This window comes from Peromyscus maniculatus, chromosome 4, assembly GCF_049852395.1.
Source record: "Peromyscus maniculatus bairdii isolate BWxNUB_F1_BW_parent chromosome 4, HU_Pman_BW_mat_3.1, whole genome shotgun sequence".
Lineage (NCBI taxonomy): Eukaryota > Metazoa > Chordata > Mammalia > Rodentia > Cricetidae > Peromyscus > Peromyscus maniculatus.
The window spans coordinates 110,404,228-110,415,368 of NC_134855.1; the positions used below are offsets into that span (position 1 = coordinate 110,404,228).

General features: G+C 44.3%; 1 pseudogene; it reads right to left on the reverse strand.

The window, feature by feature from the left end:
• Positions 1 to 7,747: 7,747 nt before the first annotated feature.
• LOC102927737 (non-selective voltage-gated ion channel VDAC1-like) lies at positions 7,748 to 9,150 on the reverse strand (annotated as a pseudogene).
• Positions 9,151 to 11,141: the final 1,991 nt, after the last annotated feature.

The window sequence follows — 11,141 nt, forward strand, 5'->3', positions numbered from 1 at the left end:
GCAATGCTGACTTCAGAGCCCCTGTGAGTCAATGTCCAGCCATCACAGTTTGTTAGGCAGCTTCCAATGGTCTGATGGGAAAGTTGCCATCTGAACCGGGGCTGTGGGCATCTTACCGGGATGGTCAGTTAAAGGCAACAACAGGGAAAGTCCAACACAGGTCCTTGTCACTAGAAAAGGAACCGTGAGAAAATGTCTGAATGATTGGACACCACTCCCTCCCTGCCTGTCTCAGCTCACACACCACCCAGGCAGCCCTGATGCCAGGCTCTTCTCTTGCCATTCAGGTTGTGATAAGAATAGATAGAGTAACACTTATGCTAGGCATGGTGGCACATGCCTTTAATCCAGCACTCAGGAGTCGGAGGCAGGAGGATCTCTGTGAGTTCAAGATCAGCCTGGTCTACAGAGCAAGTTCCAGGACAGCCAGAGCTATACATCCCCCCCCCCCCCCCGCCCCCAAGTTATACAGTTATGCTCTGTTTCAAAAAATAAAACAAAAAAGTCACTCTTGGAACACACACACACATTTTACTTCTACTTGATTGCACAAATCATTCACTTCTTATCTGGTCTCTTCAACCACCTTAATATACCCCTGTCATCATACCTCTAGACCAGGTACCAGCATAACTAACTCACCTCTTCTAACCTTGTCTTCATCTATCACTCAAATCCCATCCTACCTCTAAGAGACAAGTTTAGGGAATAGTTTAGTAAGCTGGGACTCCACTTGGTTTGGGTTATTCTTTCTCCTTGGTGTTTCCTAAAGATAATATAAGGACTTTGGATCTTATTATTCTGGAAATTGGCATATTGGGTTGGTCTATGACTTAAGCCTGATGACCCGAGTTCAATCCCTTGGACCCACTTGGTGGAAGGAGAGAACTTAAGCCTGAAAGTTCTTTTCTGACCTCCACACATGTATTATGTTGTGAGCATGCACAAGTGAGCACACACTGAATAAATAAATGTGATGATAAACATGTAAAAGAAGGCATTTGATAGGATTTTCTTTTTTAAAAATTGGCATATAGCTTCAAGTTGCCAACCAACTCAAGTGAATACTTGAACCTATATTTTTCTTGACTCTTCTTCATATGAATGTATGCCTCTGTGCCCTTGACTAGATAAATAGTGTTGATTACCTGGGAATGTTGAATTGCCTACCAGGGGGCAAGTTGAGTTTGCAAATACATGTGTGCTCTACAAGCCCATGAAGCATCATGTTCTCTGGAGCCTGGAGAGCTGGAATGTGCTGCGTTCTGCCAAGCACCTCTGATTTACTCAGGGACCATTGGCTCCTGTGCGGGGCTGAGCGCAAGTCAGACAGGCTTGCCTCTCTCCCCAGTTGTGGGGTTAGTGGTTTTGGTTTTTGTCAATTTGACACAAGCTAGAGTCATCTAGGAAGAGGGAAAGTCAATTGAGGAATTGCCTCCATCAGATTGGCCTGTAGGTAAGTCTGTGGGATATTTTTTTGATGGCTGATTGATGTGGGAGGGCCCAGCCCACTTTAGACAGTGCTACCATGGGCATGTGGGCCAGGGTTGTATTAGCAAACTGAGCAAGCCAGTAAGCAGAGATTCTCCACGCTTCAGGTCCAGCCTCTGGGTTCCTGCCTTGAGTTCCTGCCTTGACTTCCATCAGTGATGAACTCTGAGGTGGAAGAGGAAGGCAAATAAGCCCTCTGCTCTCCATGCTACTTTAGTTAATGTATCACAGCAGCAGAAAGCACACAAGGACACCAGTTCTCATCTCCACCTGGTTACCTCAGCCTAACTCAAAACGCAATCAGCTGATTGTACTCTAGTCACTTAAAAGTCCACCCCTGGGATGCAGGTAGGTCTTCACGGAGTGGCATCAGATCTTAACCATCATATGCCAAAGAATACTGCTGTCTTAGCTGCTGTACTGTTGCCATGAGGAAACACCACGAGCAGGACAACTTATAAAGGAAACAGTTAGCTTAAGGAAACAAAAGTACAGAATGCACCTGGTATGATGCTTTATCATCATTTGGCATGTGAAAAGAGCCAAAAATATTCCTTCCTGGCCTTTTTTTTTTTTTTTTTGGCCTTTCCACAGAGATAGTGTGGACATGCCAGGGCATTCCCCTCATGTCCTTGCTTTCAAGTGCATTCATTTATCATCATAGTTTCTGCAATTCTTTCTAGAAGGCTACCTTGCGGGGAGAACATTCTACACTCTGTCCCATCCATAGTTCACAGTAAGTTCACAGCTTTCTCACACAGGCTCCCACATGAACCTATGGAGGCCTGTGGTGGTTTGAATGGGAATGAGCCCCATCAGCTCATATATTTGAATGCTTAATCACCAGGAAGTAGAACTGTTTGGGAAGGATTAGGAGGTGTGGCCTTGTTGGAGGAGGTGTGCCACTGGCAGTGTGGGCTTTGAGGTTTCAAAAGTCCATGCCAGTCTCGAAACCACTCTCTCTGCCCACTGCCATCAGATCAGGGTGTAGGTCTCAGCTACTTCTTCAGCTCTGTGCCGGCCTGTCACCGTGCTCTCCACCATGATGATAACGGATTAACTCTTTGAAGCTGTAAGCAAGTCCCCCCTCTCCCCAATCAAATGTTTTCTTCTATATGTTGGCTTGGTCATGGTGTCTCTTCACAACAAAAGAACAGTAACTAAGTCAGGGCCATTCTCATTCAAACCACCACAAAGGTCTTGTGGGAAAAAGGCTCACTAGAGACTGTAAAGCAGAAAGTACCATCATCCCATTTTTTTATTTGAGAGGTTGCTGAGGATGGAACCCAGGGCCTTGATTCTGCTAGGCAAGTGTTCAACCATTGACCTACACATACAGCCTGTCAACAAATTATATAGACAGATGTAAATTATAAATGAAATAGTGAGTAGCTCTTACATTCATGCTCACATTACACATATATGTAACTCATGTAAAATCACATATGTGCACATATGGGGAGAGTAGACACAACTATATTCATAATAGGTTGGGAATGATGTGGAATTTGTGGAGAGACACTATTTGTGTTTTCACACTCTTTTACTTTAGTCATGATGGTTTTTGCTTTGTTTTGTTTAGAGACAAAGTCTCAAAGGTGGTCTAGAATTAGCTTTATATTCCCAGGGCAGCTTTGGACACACTATCCTCCTTATTCCCATTCCTAAACATTGGAATTGAAGGTGTGTGCCACCATGTTCCACCAACTACATCCTTTATGAATAGAGAAGTAGATCAAGAAAATCAACAAGGTCTTTCTTCTGATTTTCATCTATACTGATACAGGTGGCTGGAAGCAAAACTCTTCCCTCTCCCAGCTGCCTTTTCTTCCATCTCAGAAGTGGCTCAGTGGCTTCATGCTGTCTACCATGCCCTTCACTTCAGCTGCGCTGATGGGAAAGGGTAGATCACTGTTGAGTCAGTGGGCCTGAGACTTAGGTCCTTGCCTGATCCTTGACCCTGCTGAAAAGCTTCAGTGTGCCCTTTAGATGCCATTAGCCCCACCCCGATATTTTGGGAGAAGATCTTGTTCCTTGTCCTGCATCTCAGGGAATTATTCTTAGTTCAGGGTCACCCAGTTAACCACGGCATTGGCCCACTCTCCATCTAATGGTCCCACAAGTCCTCACATCTTCTGTACCAAAAAGCAACTCATTGCCAACTGTTTAGGAGAGGATGACAAAACCAAAGCAATTTATCTTCTCTCTGCAATACAGCAGAGATCAGTAGCGATTTGTGGACTCCCCATCATACCCCAACTATCAACCAGTGTCAGGGTAAAATGCTGTTATGAAGCATTTTCCCAGCAAGATGCTCCCATATCTCCCAACACCATTACCGAGTGAACATTTTCTAGAAACAGAAGACAACAAGCATGCCTAGTTTAATAGTTTTCTCCCCCACTGTTATTTAAATCACCTTTAATAAGGGGGCTCTCAGATGTATAATTCATAGCAAAGTAAAGCCTGATTCCAGTTGCATAAGCTGCCCTGAGATAGCCATGGGAAATACACTAATGAGATGTCTGACTGAGTGTTAGAAGTGATGCTAGCAAACGTGCACCAGGGCAAATTGTACTAATAGCCTCTGGGCATTGGGAATAAGAGAGCACTGTGGGCAGAGTTTCCTAGCAAGATTACAAAGAGAGACTTCCAGCCCAATGAAGCATTTTAATTTAAAAAATTACATTAGTCTATTTTGTATATGTCTATGTGTGTGAGCAATCACACATCCCTGTGTGTGTGTGTGTGTGTGTGTGTGTGTGTGTGTGTGTGTAAGTCAGAGGATAACTTGTAGGAGTCAGTTCTCTCCTTCCACCATGTGTATCTCAGGGATTGAACTCAGGTTTTTAGGCTTGGTGGGAAATGCTTCAACCCACTGAGCCCACAGCGTAAGTTCTGGACAACCAGGTGGTACGGGCCACTATATCCTGACCCCAATCCTTTCTCTTCCACACACATTACCAACTGTAGAGGATGATGTTGGTGTTCCGCTTGAAAGGCAGCTGGGAGAAGTTTTGCTTTAGGTCTGCACAAGGACCTGATTTATCAGTCAGTGCGGATATCACTCATCTAAGGTGGGCACTGGCTTCTAACAATTCACTATGAGACCTTTCCTTGCTTAGGAACTTCTACCTTCACACCCCTCACCCCACAGCTACAGCTAAGGACTAACTGATCTGATGCTACAAAGGGCCAGTCCTCAGGGGACTCTCCCCTAACAGCAGCCAGACCAGCATGTCGTTAGGAATGAAGCAGAATCCGATGGCAGAGCCAGATGTCAGAATGGGGTCTTCAGCCAGCCTTGTCCCCATCGGCAGTCATGTGATGTAGCCACGACCCTTTATATGTGTCATTTATTGATTCTGCAGCCCTTCACATTCACTGTCTCAGAGATACACAGAATGTAAGTGCTGCAGGGGCCTCAGTCATTTCCCCAACAGGTCCTGTGTGGGGCTGAACTGATTTCTGCTTGACTTTCTACTGCTGTGACAAAGGCTGTGACCAAAACAGCTTGTAAGGAAAGGGCTTATTTGGTGTTTAGTTACTCTCCTATTGCTGTGACAAAAACAAAAACGAAACAAACAAACAAAAAACATGACCAAAGTAAATTATAAAATAAAGCATTTAATTGGGGGCTTGCTTACAGTTTTAGAGGGTTAGTCTATGACTATCATGGTGGGGAGCATGGCAGGGGGCAGGCAAGTATGGTGCTGGAGCAGTAGCTGAGAGCTCCCATCTGATACACAAGTCGAAGGCAGAAAGAGAGAGACTGAGCCTTTAGAAACTTCAAAGTCCACGCCTAGTGACACATCTCCTTCAACAAGACACCCCTAATCTTCCAACTAGGACCCAAACATTCAACGTGCGATCCTATGAGGGTCATTCTCATCCCAACCAGCACATATGGCTTGTGTCTTGATCACAGTCAATACTGAAGGAAGTCAGGACAGGACCTCAAGCAGGAGCCGAGGCAGGAACCACAGAGGAGAACTGCTTACTGACTTGCTCCATGGCTTTCTCAGCCTGCTTCTTAAACTACACAGGACCACCTGCCCAGTGGTGGCACTGTCCATAGTGGGCTGGGCCCTCCCATATCAATTAGTCAAGAAAAGCCCCATAGACTTGCCAACAGGCCAGCTGATGGAGGCAATTCCTAACTGAGGTTTTCTCTTGCCAGGTGACTCTAGACTGTGTCAAGTTGACAACAACAACAACAACAACAACAACACCTAACTAGCACAAATGGTGTCCCCCTCCCCCAAACTGTGTTGAAGCCCTAATATTGGAACTTAAGAATGTGGCTTTATGGGCCTGTAGAGATGGCTCAGTGGTTAAGAGCACTGGCTGCTCTTCCAGAGGACCTAGGGTTCAATTCCCAGCATCCGCATGGCAGCTCACAACTGTCTGTAATTCCAGTTCCAGGGGACCCGACACCCATGGCAAAACACCAATGCACATTAAAAAGAAGAATGTGGCTTTACCTTTTTGAATTAGTCTAACCTTAAGGTAATGCATGCCTGCATTTCACTTTCACTCAGAGGAGGAAACTCACAGTCTACCCTCAATTCTGTGTGCACAAAATCTGTGTGTCTCCATTTGGACTTTCTGTCTCACGCTTGGTTTAGAACGACAAGCATGAGAGGGCTCTGAATCACGAAGGGCTCTACTGCCAAGGGTTGTATAACCCCTAGCCCAGGTCATGAAGGCCCAGGAGAACTCAATAAGACAGGCTCTTGGAGGAGCTCCAGCCGACCAGGCCTTGCTGTGCAGTGGTGTGGTTGGCCCCTCAACCATTCCTTCCACTCCCCCCCCCCGTTTTGTTTTTATTTTTTTATTGCTTTCTGATTTTCTTCCTGCCTAGGACAGTCCCTGAACGCTAAATTCTTTGATTTATTTAGTGGTTATTTCTATGTTGCTTCAGTCATTTCTGCTACAGAAAAAGACCAGGGGCCCAGGCCTGGCCTCTCCACATTTCACATCCTCCTCACCACAATGGCAGCATCACTACATTTGGGTCCCATGGTTGCATTAGAACCTTCGTCCTTCCTCTGGTTCAGAGCCTTCATCAATGATCTCGCTGAAAGTCATTTCCAGAGGCAAACATAGAGCTGCACAAGACTTCCTCTGTGGACTCAGGTGAGTCGATACAATATTATCACCCCTCTTTTGTTGTTTTGTTTTTCTTGAGATAGACTTTCAGTGTGCAGCCCCAGCTGTCCTGGAACTCACTATGTAGACAAGACTGATCTCAAACTCACAGAGATCTTCCCACTTCTGCTCTGGAGTGCTAGGATTCAAAGTGTGCACCCTGTACATGGCTACAATCATTAATTCTTCAAAGCAGATTAACCCAAGGCAACATTCAAAGCTAATGAGAATGGACATAAATTCATTGTTTGGAGGTTTTCTTTTCTTTTTTGAGATTTCAATATTTTATTCAAGTTTTATTTTAAGTGATGTTAATTACAGCATTTGAAGGGGAGGAGCTAACTCCACACAAAATGGAAGACTCTATAATGTACCCATTAAACTGCTAAAAAAATAGTGGTGAGGCTCTAACAGAGGTCACTTTAGATCCCCAGTGTTGTCATGGTATGACTGAAGTCTTCTGCCCAGCTCAGAGCTGGAGATTCTGGAAGCTGTTTCTACTTGGGTGCAAAGGTATATATAAAAAAAGGAATTAAAAAAAAGAAGAAGAAGAAAGAAAGAAAAGAAAACCACACTACAGCACAAGGAAGAATTAAATACCGAATGACTGGCTCCACCCTCTCCATCCTAAAATGGTACAAAAGAAATAGCTAACCACACCCCGAAGACTACTCTTGGTGTAAAACAGGTAACTGATGGACTAGGATGGGAGCTCTGTCTAAAAAGGTCCCTTTCACACAGGTGTGTGCCTCCTTCACAGCAGTGAGGATCGGGACACCAATGCTCAGGAAGTCACAATTTCATCTGTGGACTCGATACAGATTGACAAAGGGCCCGCACATTCCCAGCTTCCACTTGAGGCCTGGCATCCTCAACCACACATCTACAGCTGAAAGGACCCTTTTGGGAGGACCCTTTCGGGAACAGAGTTTCTACTGTACCTCTGAAATGGTAAACTCCTTAAAGTGGAGTCATCCTTAGCCTGGAGTTCTAACACGGTATTTATCAATTCTTGCATCCCCAACATACATTGAAAGGTACACTAAATTCTGAAGGTAGATATGCTGCAAAATAGTTTAAAAATTAATCATTGGACAATATTCATTTATGTTTGAAATTCCAGTCTTAGACCAAGCTTATGACCACCCACATTAATGTCCTTGCTGTCCAGCAGAGCTGAAAGCACCAGTTTGATACCTGGCTTTAGTGTCTGAATGTATCCTAAGCCAATCATGCTAGTGTTGTACACTTTACATCAGGGTCAACAGATATTTGGCTGCTATTCCAAAGTGAGTGTTACTGTTTCCTGCTGTCTAGGTGAGACTGACAGGACTCTCCAACTTCTTATTCACCTTCTGGTAAATGGAGCCACCAAATTCTGTGCCGTCGTTCACATTAGTATGAAGCTGAAATTCACCCCTCTTGTAGACAACTGTGAAGTTGCTCTGAGTCACTTAGGACTTCAAGGTCTCAAAATTCATCTGGTACCCAGCCAGCCAGCCCTCATAGCCAAGGGGCCCAGACCGAGGGCCCAGGGATGTCAAAGTCCGCATCACAGTCCAAGTTAATATGCTGTAGCTAGAGTTTTTCTGGTCCTGCCTGGCCCACGGTCAGGACAAATCTCTCTCACCTGTCAGTCCCGCAGCCACTCAGACCCAACCAAGTAAACACATAGAGACTTATATTACTTATAAACTGTATGGCTGTGGCAGGCTTCTTGCTATCTAGTTCTTATATTTAAAATTAACCCATTTCTATTAATCTATAAGTTGCCACATGGTTCATGACTTACCAGTATCTTAACATCTGCTTCTCATCATGGCGGCTGGCAGCATCTCTCTGCCTCAGCCTTCCACTTCCCAGAATTCTCTTCTCTCCTTTTCCCACCTATACTTCCTGCCTGGCTATTGGCCAATCAGCACTTTATTTATCAATCAATCATCACAGCAAATATGCTCCCTCTTGTACTCTGTCTTTTTTTTTTTTTTTTTTTTTTTTTTTTTTTTTTTTTTTTTTTTTTTTTGGTTTTTCGAGACAGGGTTTCTCTGTGTAGCTTTGCGCCTTTCCTGGAGCTCACTTGGTAGCCCAGGCTGGCCTCGAACTCACAGAGATCCGCCTGGCTCTGCCTCCCGAGTGCTGGGATTAAAGGCGTGCGCCACCAACGCCCGGCTTTGTACTCTGTCTTGACTTTAGCATTTTCAACCCCCGTGTTAGGGGGAGAAGAATGAATCGATGGCCAGGTTCAGTCCACACACAAGCTGGTGATCTCGGTGCCCAGGGTGTTGTCTGTGTCCACTTTCTGCAAAGGTCAGCCTGTACTCTGTGCTTGGTTTCCAGGCTGCCATTCACTTTGGTGGTCTCTGTGCTGGCTGAGCCTGAGCTGGTAAATTCCAGTCCAATCTTGGACTTTGTTTTCAAACCAAGTTTTATTAAGAAAAAGCCGTAGCCCTTGGTGACAACATCCCTGGCAGACTTGGCAAGATCAGCATATGTGGGAGGCATAGCCATGCTCTCGGAGAAAGGGAACGGCAGGAGCAGAGGCAGCTATGGGGAGGGGCCGTGACTCGGAGCCTCAAAGTGGTTTTTAAATGATTGTGGTTTTAAAAACAGAATTCTTCCAGGTCTTTGTAAGAACACAATAACAAATCTTCCTGATGACCCATTTTTTGCTTCTCCATTCTTCCAACAATGGAGAATCGATTATGAATCTGCATTTCAGTCTTTCAGTGAGAGTCTAGGTAGATTTCTTCCTAAGCAACTAGCACAAAATGTTATTTTCTTCCTGGAAGTCTGGAGGAATTATTTATTCAAAAAGTGCAATATATGGGTCTATGTTCACCAATAAACCATGTAAACGTTGACATCACAAATTATTAGAAATTTCCTAAAATATGAGTTAGCTAGAAATATGGTGTGTAATACTGAAGTTCTGATTTGAATGCACAACTGTAGTAACAAGTAGAAAGAAAGCTGTATATAAAGGCAGAATTGTAGTCCACACCCAGATGCACCAGCTCTGGGTGGCGACCGAGGACATCATTGCTCAAAGGCTGTGTGGTGCGGTTTATAAATGAGTTTCTGCACAGTCAGATAGAAGGCCGTTTTTCATTAGCATACTCCCTTACTGGGGAGCCAGAGACTGTGCAGGTTAAGAACACGATGTAGTGTGGAGCAGACAGGCAAAGGTAGAGGGAAAGAGCTAGCGACTTCTTGCTACTGTGGCTGGGGAGAGGCTGGACTGTCATCCACAGGCCTCCTCGGATTAGCTGCTGGTGGTGGGGTTGGAGAGTGATGGGCATCTCATGGGACGGGCTTTAGAACAGTCATCTTAGAAGAGATGCTCATGCTGACACAGCCCAGACAAGGACAAAATGGAGAGTACCTGATGTTATTTCATTTCTATTTGAAACGTTGCTACTATTGACTGATTCAGCAGACACTGACGTCCTGGCTGGACTGTAGGCAGTAGGGGGTCCTGGCCTATGCATGAGGCCCTAAGGAAAGAGAGTGCGCTTCCAACATGGAGGGACTGTCTGTGGCCTCCTCTCTGTGGTGTCTGTGTGCCTCCAAATAGATTTACTGATTACACACTCCTAGGGAGCAAACGACTTTTGAAAGGTCACAGTGAAGAAGTCCCAGATAGTTATGTGACAAGTCAAGAAGACCAGAAGCAAGCTGAAGAGATGGTTCAATGGTTAAGAGAAATTGCTGCCCTTGCAGAGAATCTGGGTTCAATTATTAGCACCCACATGGAAGCTGACATCCATTTGTGACTCCATTCCCAAGGACACACCTTTTCACCTCCGTGGGACCAGGCACACATGTGGTGCACAGACATAAATTCAAGTAAAAGCACTCATACACATAAAATACTAATAAAATAATTTTAAAAGAGAAGAGTAGAAGAAAATGGAAGGCTAATAGTCTCTGTTTCCAGTAATTATAAATTATAAAGCATAGAATAATGAGAATCCAATCATATTTGTCCAGGAACTAGTTTTAAAGGTCAAAATTAAGCCAAGTATGATGGTAGAGAGATTATAAGTTCAAAGCTAGTCTAGGCTACATAGAAAGGCCCTGTCTCAAAACAAAACAAAAACAAAAAACAAAACAAACAAACAAACAAACAAAACAAACAAAAAACCCCAAAGCTGGAGGAAAGGATCCAGGGGACAAAGATTCATACTTTCTCATGGGTTTCATTTCACAGAATTTCCTTTTTGTACTGCTGAGAATGGAGTGCCTTGTACATGCTAGCAAATGTTCCACAGCAGAGCTGTGCCCCTACCCTCATGGTTCTGTTTTAAAAGTCATTTCAAGCATGATGTAGACTTTTACAAAATTTTACAATCCTTCCATAATCCTTCTCAGGCTTTCTTAAAAGAAAATGGTAGAAACCTGTATATGACCATGTTAATGGTTTTCTCATTCCGATGGAACAAACGTACTTAAAAGTATATCAGGAAACAAAATTAAAAAGCTGTCCTTGGGAATCTTTG